We start from the raw sequence: 20,197 nt of genomic DNA, 5'->3' as shown, positions 1-20,197 counted from the left end.
TGTGTGCCTCATATGAACTCTCTAGGGGCAGCAGCTGTGCCCTGTCATCTTTGTGTCCCCACTGCCCAGCACAGCACTAGTTGGTAGTTAAATAAATATATGACATTAAGAGGGAGAGAGAGAAAAGCATAGAATGTTATTTATTTGTATAGGAAGGAGCATCCCAAGAGGGCAAAGATAGAGATGGGAAGCTCTGGGGGAAACCTAGATTCTTACTCTCAGGAATGTGTTTCTAGACCCAGGAAGCCCTGAGCAATGGTGTCAGAGGTTAGAACACCTGGGTCAGGCTTACTGAGCCACTTACTTCCACACCTTTGTCCACAATCCTCTTGTCAGGCCAGTGCTCCCTGTGATGATGGCCAACAGGGCCAAATGACTCCAACCCGAATATATCTACCACTAGAAGTGACTCTCCACCACAGAAGTTTCTGGGAAAACTTTTGGCCTCCTTTATCCAAAATGATGTCTACACATTTAAAATTAACTTATCACTCTAAAGGAACAAGAATTTACAGCTTGGATTTTTTTATTCTCATTTCCAAACTGGCCACACATCCTATGATTTGCTGCATGAACTCTGCACTGTGGGAATGCTCTCTCCCAAAGAACAATCAGAGATGACTATTCTTTAGGCACTGACACAGTCACATTGATCTCAACACTTGCAGATTCATGTTTTATTAGTGGGGGATGGGAGGAGTTACAACCTTCCTCTCTGGACCAAGGAAGGGTGGATCAACTTGCCCTTAGCATTGGCAACTGGTCTACACAACACACCCCTCTCCATTGTTATACTTCTCGCCCGGGTTAGTCAGGGGGCTAATTATGAAGCCAGTGTCTGTGATGATTACACGTTAAGTGTGAACTATACTGTCAGTGATAATTATGGGTTATTGAGGGGGTTATTTGTGTTTGATTGACAGAATGCATGCACCTCTGTGGAAAGTGCAGCATTTCTTACTTCCTGGCACTACTACTCTACACGAAGAACTGTTTTTCTGAGGGGACATAAGAAGATAAACACCATAAAAGTTCTGTGTCTCTGAGGATAAGGGGGAATCTTTTCATAAGGACCTACCTGAGCCAGGTGATTTGATGGAGAAGAAGAGAGCATGGGAAGTCAAGGGTGACCATGGGTTTAAGCCAACAGTCTATGAATTTACCCAGGCCTGCCCTAACTCTGCCCCAGCTTTGGAAGGAGAAGGAAACACATCCTCAGAAAACCCCAACAGTGTTTTGAGAAACCATTGTTATTCTCTGAATATTAACTAATAAGTGTTAGGATTCTATTTCCTTAGGCAGTAATTGTGCAACAGAGCTGAAGGACTACTGTCTTTACATCAAATATTCATTAGATACTATTCAGACCTATGCCTATACACACAAACACATATGCACAAGAACAGCCTTGTTCCACCTCAGAAATCACTTCCTATTTCCTGATAACCTACAAAATATTGGGAAAAATTGCACTGTCACTGACAGGTGGGCTATGGAGTTGTGGGGCTGGCTCCAAAGAGAGTGCCAACAAGGAAAGGAAACACACCTCACTAGAAGATGGAATGCTCTTTGCAGGTACTTCCTGGTGGCATAGCTGAAGGTTATGGGCTAAAATTGTCAACACTTTGACAATTTCCAATTTCAACCTTCTCCATCATCTTTGAAGAGAACCTTGAATGCCACTAAATGATTCTAACATGACTTTGGGGTTTTCTAATTTTAACCGAAAACTTTAAAAAATGGGCATTAGCACAGATTTCATCTAGATTATGATTCTGTATTAGTCCTACAAAAGCCAGAATTATCTCCCTCACCCCTTGCAAATAGCCTAGAAGTTTTCACAGTGCTCTGTGCTACAAGTTAGCATCACTTTGGACATTCTTATCACAGAAAAAAATGTGTACCTGTTTGTGGTTAATATTCTCATTAAAGTTTGCCTTTGAATCATGGAGAAGGGGCTCTGTAGATCAAAACAGCAGAAATATTTCTTACCAAAAAATTTACACCTTTTTCATAGATTATACCCCCCCCCAAAGAAAGCCTATAAAACTACTAAGCTTGCACCTACAAATCAGTAACTCTTAAACTATGTTCTTGCCAAAAGACGTGTAAAAAATAAGAAATTATACACGATAGGACATGATTTAAGCCATAAAAATGGAACACCTTGGCACATTTAAAAGGAAAGCCTGAGACCAAAGTCCAAGCCTTCCCACAATCCATGTGGGGCCCAGATTACCATTAGCAGCATTAAGGGATTTAACTTTTTTTTTTTCCTGTAAGTTTTCAAAAGTCATCCCTGAAGTAGAAATCCCTTCCTCATGCTTTATTCTGTGATCCATTCAGGGAATACAGCAGCCCCACACTCAGATACATGTATATTTATAGGCATTTATCTTCTAGATTCATAGTTGAGAATTGAAGTTCTAGAACATTCCATGATTCTTGGAACCAATCTGAAGTTACCCCACATATTCTTGGAAATTGCCTGCCTTTGAAACCTTGAACGGGTAACCTGAGAATACAAAACAGAAGTCTGCCCCCTAAAACACGGGCTCTGTTAAAGGTGCAAATCCACTTAACATTAGAACTGGGGGGAAAGCCATCAATGAGAAGAGTCCAGCTGACACAAAAAAGGAGACAATCTCATCATCCAGTTAACTTCACATCAAATTACACATAAAATATTATTTTAAAGAAGGCATTTTGAAACTAGTTGCAAATTCTGAATTTTCTGAATTCAAGGATTCCAAGTTTATCAGATAGCTCCATGTATCTTAAAAAAGCTTTCTAAACCTTAGTAACAGATACAAATTCTAAATGCTGACAACAATAATAAGTAAATTCTTACATTTGCTAAAAGTAGGGCATTAACTTCTTTTTATCATTTTTTTTTTAATTTTAGAGACTAAAACTTTTCACCACAGCTTGAGTTCTTCTTACACTGTCAATCTCTTTCAGGCTGGCATTTTCTAAAGTGGAGGAGGTGGCTTTTCATGAAAGGCAAGTCCTCATTATTCCTTGGACATCCAGATCAAAATCTGATTTTATTTCTGAAATGACACACATTTTTTTTCAGTTCATTTCATTCCTTATAGAAATGTCCATTTGATATAATGAAAATTAAGAGGACAGCCGAATTCCAGAAGAATGATTGGTTTTCTGAACAGAAACCAGTATGATGAATACTGGGACTTCTCCAATAGTCCCTCTCTCTGGAAGTCTATGTATTCTCCACTGACAGGAAACCATTCATGAGCAGTGCACCCCTGATATTCTCCTACGCTTTTCAATGTAGCAACATATTAACACACAAGCTGCAATTTCAGGCAGAAAAGGAACTGTCTCCCTGGACCTATGACTGCTTTCATATTCAAGGACTAATTTCAAATGATCAGGGATAAGAGCATCTATATAAGTAAAATATTCCCAGACCAAAATCCAATTCAAACCAAAACAAACTTTTAAAACCTGCCTTGAGCAGATTTTCTTTTCTGAAAGAATTCTATGCAGTGCCAAGAGAATGACTTTAAGAAATGTTTTTGGAAGTTTCTTAAGCCCAAACTGTTTTCAACGTGTCATTTTGGGCTCATCCCCAATGGTGGCAATCCATAGATTAGTCAGATGTCAGGTTTTAAAATGCATGGCATTTTTAAGAGGGTTTGTGTCCTTTCTCTTCATTTCAGCATATGCAAAAAGTAAAAACTAGTTCAATTCCATTATTATACTTTTCAATTACAGATCATATATCTTTGTCCTCTCTCTCTACCAGTACCTCAAAAATGCAATCAACAGAAGGCAGGGCTGAGGAGGAACCATCCCGTTTTGCCTTAGACTCCCAAATCTTTATTTCTTCCCAATAGTCCTAAAAAATTGCAATTTGATCTGGCAGTGTTCTCTGGGTAGATCCAATAGAATGCCACTGTTCTAAGACACTGAAAAATAACCTCTCCAAACACAAGAAAGATCAGTCATGGAAACCCACAGAAAGTTCTATCTTCTCTTGGCCAGATGAGGACCCACTCTTTGGCTGAATGGAAAGAGAACTGAAAATAATGAGAATTGGAAGCTCTACTCTGTGGGGTGAGTCAATTCGGACACAACATGAACTTTCTGGGAAAATACAGATGCAAGTTAAACTTTGTTAGAAGTAGTGCTTAGGGGCACCTGGGTGGCTCAGCTGGTTGGGGGCTGGCTTCAGCTCGGGTCATCATCTCAGGGTCATGGGATAGAGCTCCATGTTGGGCTCCCTGCTCAGTGGCGAGTCTGGTCTCCGTCTCCCGTTACCCCTCCCCCTGCTTGTGCTTTCTCACTCTCTCTCTCTCTCTCTCTCTCTCTCAAATAAATAAATAAATAAAGTCTTTAAAAAAAAAAGGAAGTAGTAGTGGTTAGGCTTATGGAGTAGAAAATAGGCCTAAGTGACAATGTCCTCATCTCTGCCTATGACATTCAGGGCTATCTTTAAATAGTTAATTTTTTCTTACACCTAATCAATAAATTACATCAAAACTATTTCTGGAAATTCACAATGAGATGAGAAATAAATGATTCCTAAAACTTCATTACCTTATTTTATCTGTTAAGTCACTGTTACAAAGAATTCATTTAACGCAGAACATTAAGCTAGGTTTCATGAAGGTCTCAAAAATATACAAGACCTAATCTATTTCAAACACTGATGGCATGACAAGCACAGCACTAAACACTTTATGAACATCTCTTTTAATCCTCACAACAACCTGCTGAAAAGGATAACTCTGGTCCTAGCTCCAGCATGACTTCATTCCAACTGCATGAGACACTGAATCAGGACAGGCCATCTAAGCCCTTCACAGATTCTTAATCTACAGAAACAGTAGAGCTAATGGAGGGACTGTAGTTCTTTTAAGCCCATAAATTTTGTGGTAATTTATTATGCAGAAATACATAAAGGAAACAGATGTCAGTGCCCTCGAGTAGAGTGCTGTTGTTACAAAAAGCTAAAAGTCATGCCAGAGTCATGTGGCATTGACTCTGGGTCTGCAAAGTGGCAGGAAGAGCCCAAAGGAGGCTGTGAGTGAAAACCTCAAGGGCCCAAGGAGAGCACCAGCAGAATCAAAAAGGTTCTTGAAGACACAGTCAGTGAGAGCCTAAAGGAAAATGAGGAATACAGTTATTGGAAGCTGGAGGAAAGGCTAGCCTTGTTACATGGAGGTGGAAGGTCTGGTAGCACTGTCTGTGGAAAGGTAGCTAATGAACCTAACAGTCCAGCTAAGGAAGGACACTTCAAGGTAGAGAAATATCCCTTGAAGGCTTCAGTATCTCTGTGCATAGTCCAGCTGCCCTGAAGCACCATAGGGACAGCAAGCCCAAATCAGCCAGTGCAGAGAGACCATAAGGAAAGACACAAGGATTACATGAGCAGTGTCTCTCCAGTGGTCTCTCCCTTCAGCTGCTTCAGCATCTTGATATTACAAGTGCAGCCTCCATCTGCTACCCCGTGAAAGACAATCTAGAACCACCCTGCTGAGTCACTCCCAAATTTCTGAATTGCAATAAAATAATAAAATGTTATTGTTCTTTAATTTTTAAAAAATTTTTTAAATTTTTTATAAACATATAACGTATTATTAGCCCTAGGACTACATGTCTGTGAATTGCCAGGTTTACACACTTCATAGCACTCATCATAGTACATACCTTCTCCAATGTCCATAACTCCACCACCCTCTCCCTATTCCCCTCCCCCTAGCAACCCTCAGTTTGTTTTGTGAGATTAAGAGTCTCTTTTGGTTTTTCTCCCTCCCAATCCCATCTTGTTTCATTTATTCTTTTCCTACCCTCCAAACCCCACACGTTGCATCTCCACTTCCTCATATCAGGGAGATCATATGATAGTTGTCTTTCTCCGACTGAGTTATTTCGCTAAGCATAATACCCTCTAGTTCCATCCATGTCGTCGCAAATGGCAAGATTTCATGTCTTTTGATGGCTGCATAGTATTCCATTGTGTATATATACCACTTCTTCTTTATCCATTCATCTGTTGATGGCATCTAGGTTCTTTCCATAGTTTGGTTATTGTGGACATTGCTGCTATAAACATTCGAGTGCACGTGCCCCTTCATATCACTACATTTGTATCTTTAGGGTAAATACCCAGTAGTGCAATTGCTGGGTCATAGGGTATCTCTATTTTCAACTTTTTGAAGAACCGCCATGCTGTTTTCCAGAGTGGTGCACCAGCTTGCCTTTCCACCAACAGTGTAGGTGGGTTCCCCTTTCTCCACATCCTTGCCAGCATCTGTCATTTCCTGACTTGTTAATTTTAGCCATTCTGACTGGTGTGAGGTGGTATCTCATTGTGGTTTTGATTTGTATTTCCCTGATGCCAAGTGATGTGGAGCATTTTTTCATGTGTCTGTTGGCCATCTGGATGTCTTCTTTGCAGAAATATCTGTTCATATCCTTTGCCCATTGCTTGATTGGATTATTTGTTCTTTGGGTGTTGAGTTTGATAAGTTCTTTCTAGATTTTGGATACTAGCCCTTTATCTGATATGTCGTTTGCAAATATCTTCTCCCATTCTGTCAGTTATCTTTTGGTTTTGTTAACTGTTTCCTTTGCTGTGCAAAAGCTTTTGATCTTGATGAATTCCCAATAGTTCATTTTTGCCCTTGCTTCCCTTGCCTTTGGTGATGTTCCTAGGAAGAAGTTGCTGTGGCTGAGGTCGAAGAGGTTGCTGCTTGTGTTCTCCTCAAGGATTCTGATGGATTCCTTTCTCACAGTGAGGTCCTTCATCCATTTTGAGTCTATTTTTGTGTGTGGTGTAAGGAAATAGTCCAATTTCATTTTTCTGTATGTGGCTTTCCAATTTTCCCAACCCCAATTGTTGAAGAGGCTCTCTTTTTTCCATTGGACATTCTTTCCTTCTTTGTCAAAGATTAATTGACCATAAAGTTTAGGGTCTATCTCTGGGCTCTCTATTCTGTTCCATTGATCTATGTGTCTGTTTTTGTGTCAATAGCATACTGTCTTGATGATGACAGCTTTGTAATAGAGCTTGAAGTCCGGAATTGTGATGCCACCAACTTTGGCTTTCTTTTTCAATATTCCTTTGGCTATTCGAGGTCTTTTCTGGTTCCATATAAATTTTAGAATTATTTGTTCCATTTCTTTGAAAAAAATGGATGGGATTTTGATAGGGATTGCATTAAATGTGTAGATTGCTTTAGGTAGCATAGACATTTTCACAATATTTGTTCTTCCAATCCACGAGCATGGAACATTTTTCCATTTCTTTGTGTCTTCCTCAATTTCTTTCATGAGTACTTTATAGTTTTCTGAGTATAGATTCTGTGCCTCTTTGGTTAGGTTTATTCCTAGGTATCTTATAGTTTTGGGTGTGTTATTGTTATTTAAAACCTTGAAGTTTGGAAGTGATTTGTTGCAGCTCAGTAGAAAATTAAAATAATGTTAACATAAAACAAAAAATAAAACACTGTCTACATCTTTGCTCCCTAAAGATGAAAAAGCATTTGTCCTACTCTTCATCAACATTTTCAAATGGAAAAAATGCCATTCTCCCCAGTTCATTCACTGAGGACCATGTATCAGAAGAAAGGTTGAGGTTGGGTTTTTGGCTTCTGAAAACACAAGAATAAGAAACACCAGAAAGTCAGTTCTTCTTATAAGTAGAGAGAAGGGCTAAATAATTAATGTAATTCTAAAACAGCATCCTATTTTGGAAGTTGTTATAAGATAGTAATATTTCTCTTCACAAAGTTTTTTTTTTTTTTTTCCTTTTTTCATTTGGTGTAGTGTAAGTGGAAGAGATTACTTTGACTTCTTAAATCTTGCTTTATTTTCCTTTTGGGCATACAGCAAGACTACATTTCTCAGCCTCCCTCCCTGATAGGCAGACACATAGAAATGGTCAGTGCAGCCTGGGCCAGAAATGATAGTTGCTACCTCTAAGCCTATCTAGAAAAACCTCCCACCATCTCATCTCTTATTGCAGACTAAATGCAGAGCATTGTGAAGAGGATTCCAAAGGCCTGGGGCTGTGGTACTCTTTAGATCAGTGACCCATGGCTTTAATGACCATGAGAGGAAGAGCCCACCACAAGCTCCCTTCTGCCTACATTGTACTGTGACATAAGCAAGAGGTAAACCTTAACTGTGTTAGGTCATTAAGACTTTGAAATTGTTAATTACAGCAGTTGCCTTGTACTGACTAATATTTGTTGGTTGGAAAATTACTGCATTATGACTCTTCCTATAATAAAAATCACTAACTGCTTGACTTCTACAGAATGTTACCCTGAGTTCTGTGATTTAAATGCTTACGTGTACATCAAGTTGTTGGCATTAAGACCGTTTTTTTTTTTTTTTTTAATTTCATAAAATCCTTTGTTTCATGGTATCTACCAAGTACCTTTCCTTATCCTTCCAGGAAAATAATCCTTTTCCTTTACAATATTCTGCCCTTAATTTATTTCCTCCTGAATTGTAGCTTCCTTTCTAAGATGATCAATGTCATAAGATGTCATGTTTTCCCACCATCCCACAGAGCAAACATCAAATTTTATTTTGGTAACTATTGACCACATTTCACCAAAATTAATCATCTCTTGAGCAGGCTTATGGTAGGACAATTAAGAAAAATGGTAAATGCTGACTGCTTTACCTTTTTAAAAAACTACCTTTGCCCTTCAGTCAAGAAAATACAAGCTTCTCTAACTAAGAGAAAAACTCATGTTATCCAGTGTTCCTCAGCAAGAACGTTCTCTCTATATACAGAGAGAAGGAAACTGTTACATATAGAAAGCTTGCTTTGAATAAGAGGGGGAAGAATCCTTACTAATACAATAGAGGTAGCATAACTGAGTATGAGTTTTGAAACCTCTAAAGCCTGGCTGCTGTAATGTCTAACCCAAGCTAAGATCCATGCCACAGTGAAGCCTGCATCTTCCAAAACAAGGTAAGAAATTGTTTCCACTATGACATTCCACTATCATACCACTTCAAAATGGTAACAAGGATTTACACTGTACAACTCTTTATTTAGAAAATCACTAAGAGAAATATGTCTTTAAACAATGAATATCAAATCACATATCAAATATCAAAATTCCTTTGGAATTTACATGTATAGTCAGTTTTATCCTTTTAATATTAAGGATTTTTAAGTTATAAGATCTAATCAACTTTTGGTGGGAATGCAAACTGGTACAGCCCCTCTGGAAAACAGCATGGAGGTTCCTCAAAAAGTTGAAAATAGAGATACCTTATGACCCAGCAATTGCACTACTGGGTATTTACACTAAAGATACAAATGTAGTGGTCCGAAGGGGCATGTGCATGCGAATGCTTATAGCAGCAATGTCCACAATAACCAAACTATGGAAAGAACCTGGATGTCTATCAACAGATGAATGGATAAAGAAGAAGTGGTACATATATACAATGGAATACTATGCAGCCATCAAAAGACATGAAATCTTGCCATTTGCAATGACATGGATGGAACTAGAGGGTATTATGCTTAGTGAAATAAGTCAATCAGAGAAAGACAATTATCATATGATCTCCCTGATATGAGGAAGTTGAGAGGCAATGTGAGAGGTTTGGAGGGTAGGAAAGGAATAAATGAAACAAGATGGGATTGGGAGGGGGGACAAACCATAAGAGACTCTTAATCTCACAAAACAAACTGAGGATTGCTGGGGGGAGGGGGATTGGGAGAAGGGGGATGGGGTTATGGACATTGGGGAAGGTATGTGCTATGGTGAGTGCTGTGAAGTGTGTAAACCTGGCGATTCACAGACCTGTATCCCTGGGGCTAATAATACATTATATGTTAATAACAAATTTAAAAAAATTTTTTAAAGATCTAACCAACTTTTTTTTAAGATTTTATTTATTTATTTGACAGAGAGAGAGATCATAAGTAGGCAGAGAGGCAAGCAGAGAAAGAAGGGGAAGCAGACTCCATGCTGAGCAGAGAACCTGATGTGGGGCTCAATCCCAGGACCCTGGGATCATGACCTGAGCCAAAGGCAGAGGCTTAACCCACTGAGCCACCCAAGTGCCCCAAATCTAACCAACTTTTAACTGGACCTCAAGCCAGCCTAACCATAAAAATGCATATTTCCAGAAAAGACTCCAGAAAGCAATCTCCTTAATATAATAAAAAGCAGTAAGGTAGGTTATATATCCTCAGGCATTAATGTAACCTCAGCACCTTTAAGGCCCTTACCACAGTTTATAGCTAATTGCATTTAATTGATCCATGTATGTAGCCTAATGTTTTGGGGTATGAAAGAGCCCTATTTCCAGCTCGACAAAAGCAGTTCTAGAAGAAAATATTTACAAAATACATATCTGATAAAGGACTTGTCTTCAAAATACACAGAGCACTCCACAAAAACAGACACATGGAATAGACAACCCAGAAATGGACCTTCAAGTCAATGGTCAAGTAATCTTCAACAAAGTAGGAAAGAATGTCCAATGGAAAAAAGACAGTCTCTTCAACAAATGGTGATGGGAAAATTGGATAGCCACATGCAGAAGAATGTAACTGGACAATTTTCTTACACCACACACAAAAATAGACTCAGAATGGATGAAAGACCTAAGTGTGAGACAGGAATCCATCAAAATCCTAGAAAAGAACAGACAGCAACCTCTGTGACCTTGACCACAGCAACTTCTTGCTAGATACGTCTCCAAAGGCAAGGGAAACAAGGAGAAAAATGAATTATTGGGACTTCATCAAGATTAAAAAACTTTTGCACAGCAAAGGAAACAGTGAACAAAACCAAAAGACAACCAACAAAATGGGAGAAGATATTGCAAATGACATATAAAACAAAGGGCTAATACCCAAAATCTATAAGGAAGTTATCAATCTCAACACCCAAAGAATAATCTAATCAGGAAATGAGCAGAAGACATGAATAAACATTTATCCAAAAGACATACAAAAGGCCAAGAGACACATGAAAAAATGCACAACATCACTCAACATCAGGGAACTACAAATCAAAACCACAATGAGATGCCACTTCACACCAGTCAGAATGGCCAAAATTAACAAGTCAGGAAAGGACAGATTTATAGCAAGGATGCAGGGAAAGGGGAACCCTCATACATGGATGGTGGAAATGCAAGCAGCCACTCCGGACAACAGTATGGAGGTTCCTCAAAATAGAGCTACCCTATGACCCAGCAATTACACTACTGGATATTTACCACAAAGATACAAATGTAGTGATCCAAAGTGGCACCTGCACCCCAATGTTTATAGCAGCAATGTCCACAATAGCCAAACTAAAGAAAGAGCCCAGATGTCCACCAACAGATGAATGGATAAAGAAGATGTGGTATATATACAAATATATATATACACACACAAAATTATACAATGGAATACTACTTGGTCATCAAAAATGAAATCTTGCCATTTGCAACATGGATGGAATTAGAGGGTGTTATGCTAACTGAAATGAGTCAATCAATCAGAGAAAGACAATTATATGATCTTGTTGATATGTGGAATTTAAGAAACAAAGCAGAGAATCATAGGAGAAGAGAGGAAAAAATAAAATAAGACAAAAAAGAGAGGGAGACAAACCATAAGAGATTCTTAAACATAGGAAACAAACCAAAGTTTGCTGAAGGGGAGGAGGATGGGGGGATAGGGTAACTGGGTGATGGACATTAAGGAGGGCATGTGACAGTGAGTACTGGGTATTTATAATTAAGACTGATGAATCACTGACCTCTACCTCTGAAACCAATAATACATTATATGTTAATTGAATTTAAATAAATATAAATTAATTAAAAATAAAAAATATATACAAAGCACTCAACAACAAAATAGCAACCTTATTAACAATGGACAAAAGACCTAGAAATCTCACACGAAGATATACAGATGGTACTTATAAATATACAATAAGATTCCTAACATCATCTGTTATCAAGAACTACAAATTCAAGTAACAGTGGTATACAATTACATACCTATTAGAAAGGCTAAAATGCAAAAATCTTGCCATACCAAAGCTGATGAGGATGCAAAGCAACAGGAATTCTTATTCATTGCTGGGGGTGCAAAATGGTAAAGGCACATTGGAAGACAATTGGGCAGTTTCTTACAAACCTCAGCATAGTCTTACCATAAGATCTAGTAATCATGGTCCTACATATTTACCAAATTGAGCTGAAGACTTTTGTCCGCACAAACACCTGTAGATTAATGTTTATAACAGTTTTATTCATAATTGCATAAACTCAGAAGCAACCAGAGTGTCTTTCAGTAGCTGAATGCACAAATAAACTCTGGAACATTCAAGACAGCTTAACAGGTGAATTCTACCAAACAATTAAAGAAGAGTTAATACTTATTCTTCTCAAACTATTCAAAAAAGTAGAAGAGGAAGTAAAGCTTCCAAATTCATTCTATGAGGCCAGCATTATCCTAATATAAAATCAGATAAAGACACTACAAAAAAGAGAACTACAGGCTGATATCTCTGTGAACATAGATGCAAAAATCCTCAACAATATATTAGCAAACCACATCCTACAATACATTAACAAAAATCACTCACCATGACGTACTGAGATTTATTCCAGAGGTTCAAGGGGGTGGTTCAATATTTGCATATTAATCAATGTGATACATCACATTAACAAGAGAAAAGATAAAAACCATAGGATCATTTCAGTAGATGTAAAAAGAAGCTTTTGACAAAGTGCAACATCTATTGACTGTAAAAACCTTCAACAAAGTAGGTTTAGAGGGAACATACCTCCCCGCAGCTAACTTCATACTCATTGGTGAAAAACTGAGAGCTTTTCTTCTAAGATCAGAGACAAGACAAGGATGTCCACTCTCATCCCTTGGGACATGGTAAATAATTAATGTAATTATAAGTTCCATCCTATGTTGAAGGGTCTCATAGCTACATATATTTTTCTTCACAAGATTCTTTTAATGTAGTCATAAGCAGCAGAGACTAGTTTGATTTATTAAATCATGCTCTATTTTCCTCCTGAGTGCAAGAAAAGGACAGTCTTCTTTTTGCAAAATTTACTTGCCCTAGGTTCCTTGAGAAGACTCAAATAGTTTAAAATAAATGAAAATTTTAAAGTTTGGATTATTTGTCAGTCCAGAAATGAGTGTGTTCCAATTAAGCATGTTAATGTGTAGAAAAATCAATTTATCTTTACAATAAAAACAAATCCAAAGAAACATAATAAAAAATATAACAAAATAATTTCTAATTGGTTTTCTCACTCAAGATTATTTTTTATATATTCCTATTAAAAACAAATAGAGAAATTCTTGCTGTCAAACTAATAACTATTTTTTAAAAAGAATGAAGGAAAACTTTTAATGAGTTTTCCTAGAATGTACTATAGTTCATTTTATTGATATATATGATTTCTTTCTATATTTAATTGTTTTTATATCTGTGCCAATTACATCTTTTGGTTTTGGTTGATATGTGTTCTAAAATATAGCCCATTTAGAGAAGATATTTACAAATGACATATCTGATAAGGGGTTAGTATCCAAAATCCATAAAGAACTTACCTAACTCAACAACCAAAAAACAAATAATCTAGTAAAGAAATGGGCAGAATACATGAATAGACAATTTTCCAAAGAAGAATTCCAGATGGCTAACAGATACATGAAAACATGCTCAACATCACTCTTCATCAGAAAATACAAATTGAAACTATGATGAGATACCACCTCACACCTGTCAGAATGGCTAAAATTAACAACACAAGAAACAACAGGTGTTGGCGAGGACGCAGAGAAGGAGGAACCCTCTTAAACTGTTAGTGAGACTATAAATGGTATAAATGGGTGCAGACACTCTGGACAACAGTTTGGAGGTTCCTCAAACGGTTAAAAATAGAGCTACCCATAATCCAGCTGTTGTACTACTAGGTATTTACCCAAAGGATACAAAAATACAGATTCAAAGGGATACATCCACTCTCATGCTTATAACAACATTATCAACAACCCACAAACTATGGAGAGAGCCCAAATGTCCATCAACAGATGAATGGATAAAGAAGATGTGGTATGCATATATACAATGGAATACTATCCGGCCATCAGAAAGAATGAGGTTTTGAGTTCTGCAATGACATGGATGGAGCTAGAGTATATTATGCTAAGCAAAATAAGTCAGTTAGATAAAGGCAAATACCATATGATCTCACTACTAATTTAACAAAATTACTGTACAAAATTCCAGCTATTATGTCTGTATTATGTATTGTTTTGTGCTTTTTAAAAAAATGAGACTACTTTGGCTATTTTTATTAGTTAACTTTCACTGGGTATCATTTATATCACCAGTGATTTAGATTGCCATCAAAGTCATCAACAGGAAAGCCAAGGAAGACTCCCATGTTCTAAAGAATATAAAGCATGAATCTCAGATCCAACAAATGGTTAAACACCCTAACATTGACCAGCTGTGCAAAACCCGAGAGACAGAAAGCTCTTATTACATGGTAGTGAAGCTATGCCTTGGCAACAACCTCCTAAACGGGAGCTGGGATCAAAAAACTAAGTGAACAGGGAGCAAAGACATTCTCCAGGCAGATCATGTATGCTCTGGGGCATCCTCACAGCATAGACTTGTACACAGACATAATGCCATTCATTCCTCTGAAGGAGGAAAAGCCACCAACGTTTCCATGTTCAGGAAGCCCTTGACATGTCCACCACTACAGTGAGCCCAGTACAGCTTCCATAAGTGCAGCTAATGGGAAGATCAGCATCCTTAAGAAGCTGTGTGCCGTTATAAGAAAATGAGCGCCAGCTATATGTCCACATGTGAAGATAGTTGATGTGACCATGACCATCTCTTCCTTTCTTTTTCCAGGGTTTAGTTTGAGCACTGTTTATGTGGAAATGTTGATTATAGTTTGGAGGGAGACATTTGTATCCTCTTATGAACAAAAAACATTCAAAGGAACAGAATGTGGCACTGATAAATGTGGGAGGGATTCTTGCAAATTTTTGTGGGTTTAATGACTTGGGAGAAACTCCTATTGAGGGTAGCCTATGGTATTAGCTGATTTACAACGTGTCTATCCTCTCCACCCAGCCAGATTTTTTAAATGCCTTATAAAATGTCTTATGATTTGGGAAAGATCCTAGTTACTTATTCCCAAGATCCCTAATACGCTAAACTATACATAGCTCCTTCCACATCACTGTCCCCCAACTCCCCTCTGCTGTGGGATTCCAGAGGCTAAAAAGCAATTCTGTAACTTAGAACCCCTTTCCATAGCAACAAAACGTACTGATCTATTTCTCCTTAAATGGGAGAAATCCCACGAAAGGAGGATAATGGACTTAAAAAGAGAGAGATGCTGAAGATACACATCCAAACAAACTTTCAGGGAAAAGGTTACCAACAAGGTCCTGCACGACTAGTTATTTCTAAAGCAACAACTTATTAGCTTGTTTAATTATTTAATGGCTGTCAGACTGTTCATCCTTCAAAAGCATTTAGATATGTAAACTCATCATGACTTGAGGAAGCAAAGGCTCTGATACTCTTCACAGTAAGTTGAGGCATGAGAAGGCAGCCAAATCCACTTGTAGGACCTCCCACGCATTGGTCTGCTTAGCGAGGTACCATGCCCACCTGTACTATATCACCTCTCCCTCCAAAATGCCTGCATCCCCAATAGAGCAGAGAGGAAAGAGAGAACAAACAGCTCAATAAATGTTTGGTGGGGCAAAGGATACAAATTATGTCTGAACATGTAATTGTTTCTAATGATCATATTTAAATGACTAGTTTTAATCCCTGCCCTGTCCTCCTCTCCCTGGTTATATTTTTTATTATAACACAGGCATCACCTATTACATGCATTTTCTATAGTATATATTGACCTTGGTGGTGAATATGCAAATCTCTTGTGTTATTTAATGCCTGTGGCTCCCCTGTGAAGCATTACCAAGGATACCTAGAGTTAGCCATGCCATCATGGATGCCTCCCAAAGGTACTGCAAACTAGGTGCCCTTCTTTGGGACTATGCTTAGGGCACTCTGTCCTGCTATATGAATCACACCATAATGTGGCCAAGAATTAGAAGGATTTCATTTTTTCAATTAGCTCATCGTTAAAAAGACCAAAAAATATGTGACTCCTACAGTATGTGATGACAAGTCCCTTCTTCCATGCGGACTCCTAAGTGGAGCCTTCTCAGATGCTCAGGGCATTCGTCCTCATTAGGCCAATTTCACCCACCTAAAATATAAGGCACAAGGAGAGTGTTCTGTGTGACTTATCCTGAGACCCACACGTCTAAGAGACAACTCTGAAAATAATGCTATTTTTACAGAAGAGTCTGGGTAGGAAACATCTAGTGACCTTAACTGACTTCTTTCCAACTATTGCTTGATTAGAAAGGGAGAAACTCCCATTAATCTGGTCAATTTTCTTAATTATGTGTACAAAGACTGCTTGTAGTCATTGCTTAGCAAGTCTCCTATTTTAAAATGGACAATTCCCAGAGTAACAACTTGTCAACGTCAAGTCAAAGTTAGGAAGAGAAACCTGAAAGCATGTTGTTTTGTTTGCTAGGGTTTTTTTTTTTCTTTACATTTTTAAGATTTTATTTCTTTATTTGACAGAGATCACAAGTAGGCAGAGGCAGGCCGAGAAAGAGGGGGCAAGCAAGCTCCCTGCTGAGCAGAGAGCCCGATGCAGGGCTCGATCCTGGGACTCTGGGGCCATGACCCCGCTGAAGGCAGAGGCTTAACCCACTGAGCCACCCAGACGCCCTGCTAGGGTTTTTTCTGGGAATTCAGAATCTATTCCATTATCATTTCTAAGGCTCAAATCAAGAAAGAATCCTCTTCAGCAGACAGCTGCAATGTTCTAAGACCCAATACACTATTAGTATATGATGTTTACTTTTTGGGTCTATTTAGGGATCTGAAGACTGAATTTTCCTTCTGGATAAATAAAACAATATCAAAATTATTGGTAAGAATAAATGTCTGTGACTATTTTGTTAATCCAGCTGACTATGACTTTATTTGAAACACAGCCCTAACAGATCTCAGAAGGCAGCACTAAGAGCTAAGGCGTTTTCTCCAGGTGGAGAGATACTATTTCAAACCACAGTGGAAACTTAATAGTTGAGGCATAGATAAAAATGTATGTCACACACACACAGAGTCCTTTATCATATTCAGCTACCATGTAGCATATTAATTAAAACAATGCGTCATTTAAAATGTTGTATAAGCGCAAGTAAAAATCTAAATTTAGCATTTTGTGAGTGCAGTTACATGTGATATTAATACACACTCTGTGGTCTGTGAAACCATTCTGTGATTTTTCTCAAAATGTTATTCATTCCAAATGAGCCTGACAAAATAATCTTGAAAGGAAAAAATTCCTCATGCTTAAACATGTTTGTTGCTTTTCAATGATTACTAACTAAATTCAGAGGGACTTACTGAAGTCATAAAACCCTGAAAACTGCCTACATTGTTGCAGCCAAGAGGTCTCCAGGGCAGGCTCTCAGAGGAGCTGGGAGATTCGATCGGATTCGATCTTGCTGTGTGATTTCACTGATGGTTTTACAAATTTCATGGCATGGACCCCAGCCTTGAGTCCCTCCAGGCCAGTCATGCTCCCTGGGGGGTGATCTTTCACAGACCAAGACCCCAGATAGCACATCTCTGTTGTTTCCTAAGCCAACCGTGTGTCTAGGGGAAACTTTTTGGGGATCACTGTAGGAATAGACAAATTGGGCCAGAAGAATAATAATCATAACTGATATCCATGGACCACTTACGATCTCCTCGAAGCCTAGAACCTAAATTCACATTTTTAGTCAATAAAAAATGCTATGATGTCAATGCTAATACTATGTCATTTCACAGAGGATGGAGGAGATGGTGGCCCAGAGAAGTGTAACTGTGATTTCAACCATGGAACGGTGGGCAGAAAACAAAAGTGAGTAAACTGAGTCAGGTTCCCAAGGCAACAGGGAATGGTAGGCAGCTGACTGGACAGTAAGGCTTGGATCAAAAAGCCAAAAGCTATTTGGCCTCATCATGGTCTGCTGTCACATACGAAACTTTCCAATACAGTGTAATGTAAATGGCAAGTCATGGAATGTCAGGCATAAGCTAAAGAAAACATTCCTGAGAACCGGCTGGAAGAAAACCCCAAGAACTTAAAGCCGAAAACCAAGTGATTTTACCTAAAGACAATGTCTCAACCTGTTTCCCTGCATCCCTATATCCCATGAGAATTGCTGCAATAAATTATGTTTTTACTGGATGTTTTATCAAGTTATTCATAGACCTGCTTTAACCCACCACTGCTAAAAAGAATTAGTCTTCACGGCTAGAGGTGAACTTCTTGGTCTGCTTATTTGTAAATCTTTCAGACTTCCTATGGAGTATTACTGTGATGCTGGAGGGTCTTTCTCGGGAGCAGTTAGCACTCTGTGTGGAAGCCTTATATACACGGCCCTGAAATGCTTGCTCATCAGAAATAAAGCCCCAAAGTGGATGTCTGGTCTGTGGAAGTAAATCACCAAACTCCCGCGTCGGGTGAGGAACCCTGACCGATCACCCCTGCAGATTTAGAGCTATGTGAAACCTGGCCAGTGAGGAGGACAGGATGTCACAAAAAGCATTTTTTCCCAGCCTAAGTTTAAGAAATCACACACATGCATCACCTACCTCTTAGCAAAGCTGCTGCCCCATTTTGTAATCCTGTCATGGGGGAATCTGGGAAGATTGATCTCTGCAGTCTCTTGGTCAACTTTTTACCTCTCCTCAGATCCAGAGTTGCACAAGCATTTGCAAGGAACACACTGCACGGGCACCTTGGGTGGCTCAGTTGGCTACATTTCCACTCAGGTCACAATCTCAGGGTCATGAGATCCAGCCCTGTGTCGACTCTGCACCGGGCACAGAGCCTGCTTGAGATTCTCTCTCTCCCTCTCTCTGCCCTTCTCTCCACTCATATGCATGCACTTTCTCTCTTTGAAAAAAAAAAAAAAAAAAAAGGAACACACTGCATTCCTTCCCCCCTACCCCATCCCCAGTCAATTCTTCAAGACCTAGTCCAACGTCCTACTCTCCATGAAGCCATCTCAAATAAGCTGGACCCTCTCACCTGGATGGCTGAGCACCCTATATGTTTTGTTTTCTCCTGGACTAGAGTACCTACACCACTGTTGCAGAGTCCCTGTCCTTTAGCCATGGGGCATGACTGCAGGACCAGCACATCTGCACTGTGGGGATTTTAATGGGGACTTCAGAGTTGTTTTTTGGGCTGACTTTTTAATTACCTAGGTTTGTTAATGGGTCATTACTCCTCCATTTGTCGTTAAGAGTTTAAGCAAAACATTTTAATTATAAATTTCAAGTTTAAAATGTATGAAACTTGTCCTTAAATATACTGGTGTTAACAAATGGTGGCCAAGAAGTCAAATGAGGTTGTTCTAAAGAAGAAAAGCATGTGCTTAATTAATATGCCAGAGTTCTACAAGCATTTCATCATATTATTGCTCATTGCAACCTAAGATTCAATTGTCCATAGTAGCATACAGTTAACGTAGAAAGTCTGAAAAGGGTTTGATCCTAATTAATTTTAAAACTCCCCTGGAAATCATATTTGCACTCTATTCTTTAAACAAGTCCTTTTCGTCACAAATACCACAGAGAAGGTGTCAGAACCATTGTGTCCAAAATGCCACAATGATCTAGAAAAGTCTAAATTAATAACACTTTATTATATGAAAAAAGACAGTAGACTGATAATAGTTTTAATGGTTCAAAAATAAGTAAGGAAAGAAAGGAAAAGAAAAAATTAACAGGTAACAGATGTGGCTTCTCTATATCTTCTCCAGCCACTTTTGGTTCTTCCTAAATTTTAACCTACTCTCAGAGGGTTTGTTAAAGGATACATTTTTACTTTTAAATTCACACATGAAAAAGACACATACTAAGTTAACAGGCCTCCTTTTTTGGTTGGTGTTCGATTAAGTACTTTTTATGCCTAACTCCTGGGAATGAACAATCAGAATACAGTGAAGTTTGGGGGGTTTTGTTCCTGTGCTTTGTTTTTTGGAAACCAAAGTGCACATTAGCTCTGACTTCCATTCAACAAAGAACTCCAC

The sequence above is a fragment of the Mustela lutreola genome, chromosome 6 (assembly GCF_030435805.1).
Source record: "Mustela lutreola isolate mMusLut2 chromosome 6, mMusLut2.pri, whole genome shotgun sequence".
NCBI classification, from domain to species: Eukaryota; Metazoa; Chordata; class Mammalia; order Carnivora; family Mustelidae; genus Mustela; species Mustela lutreola.
The sequence above is the reverse complement of the archived record's forward strand: the minus strand, read 5'-3'. Positions refer to the sequence as shown.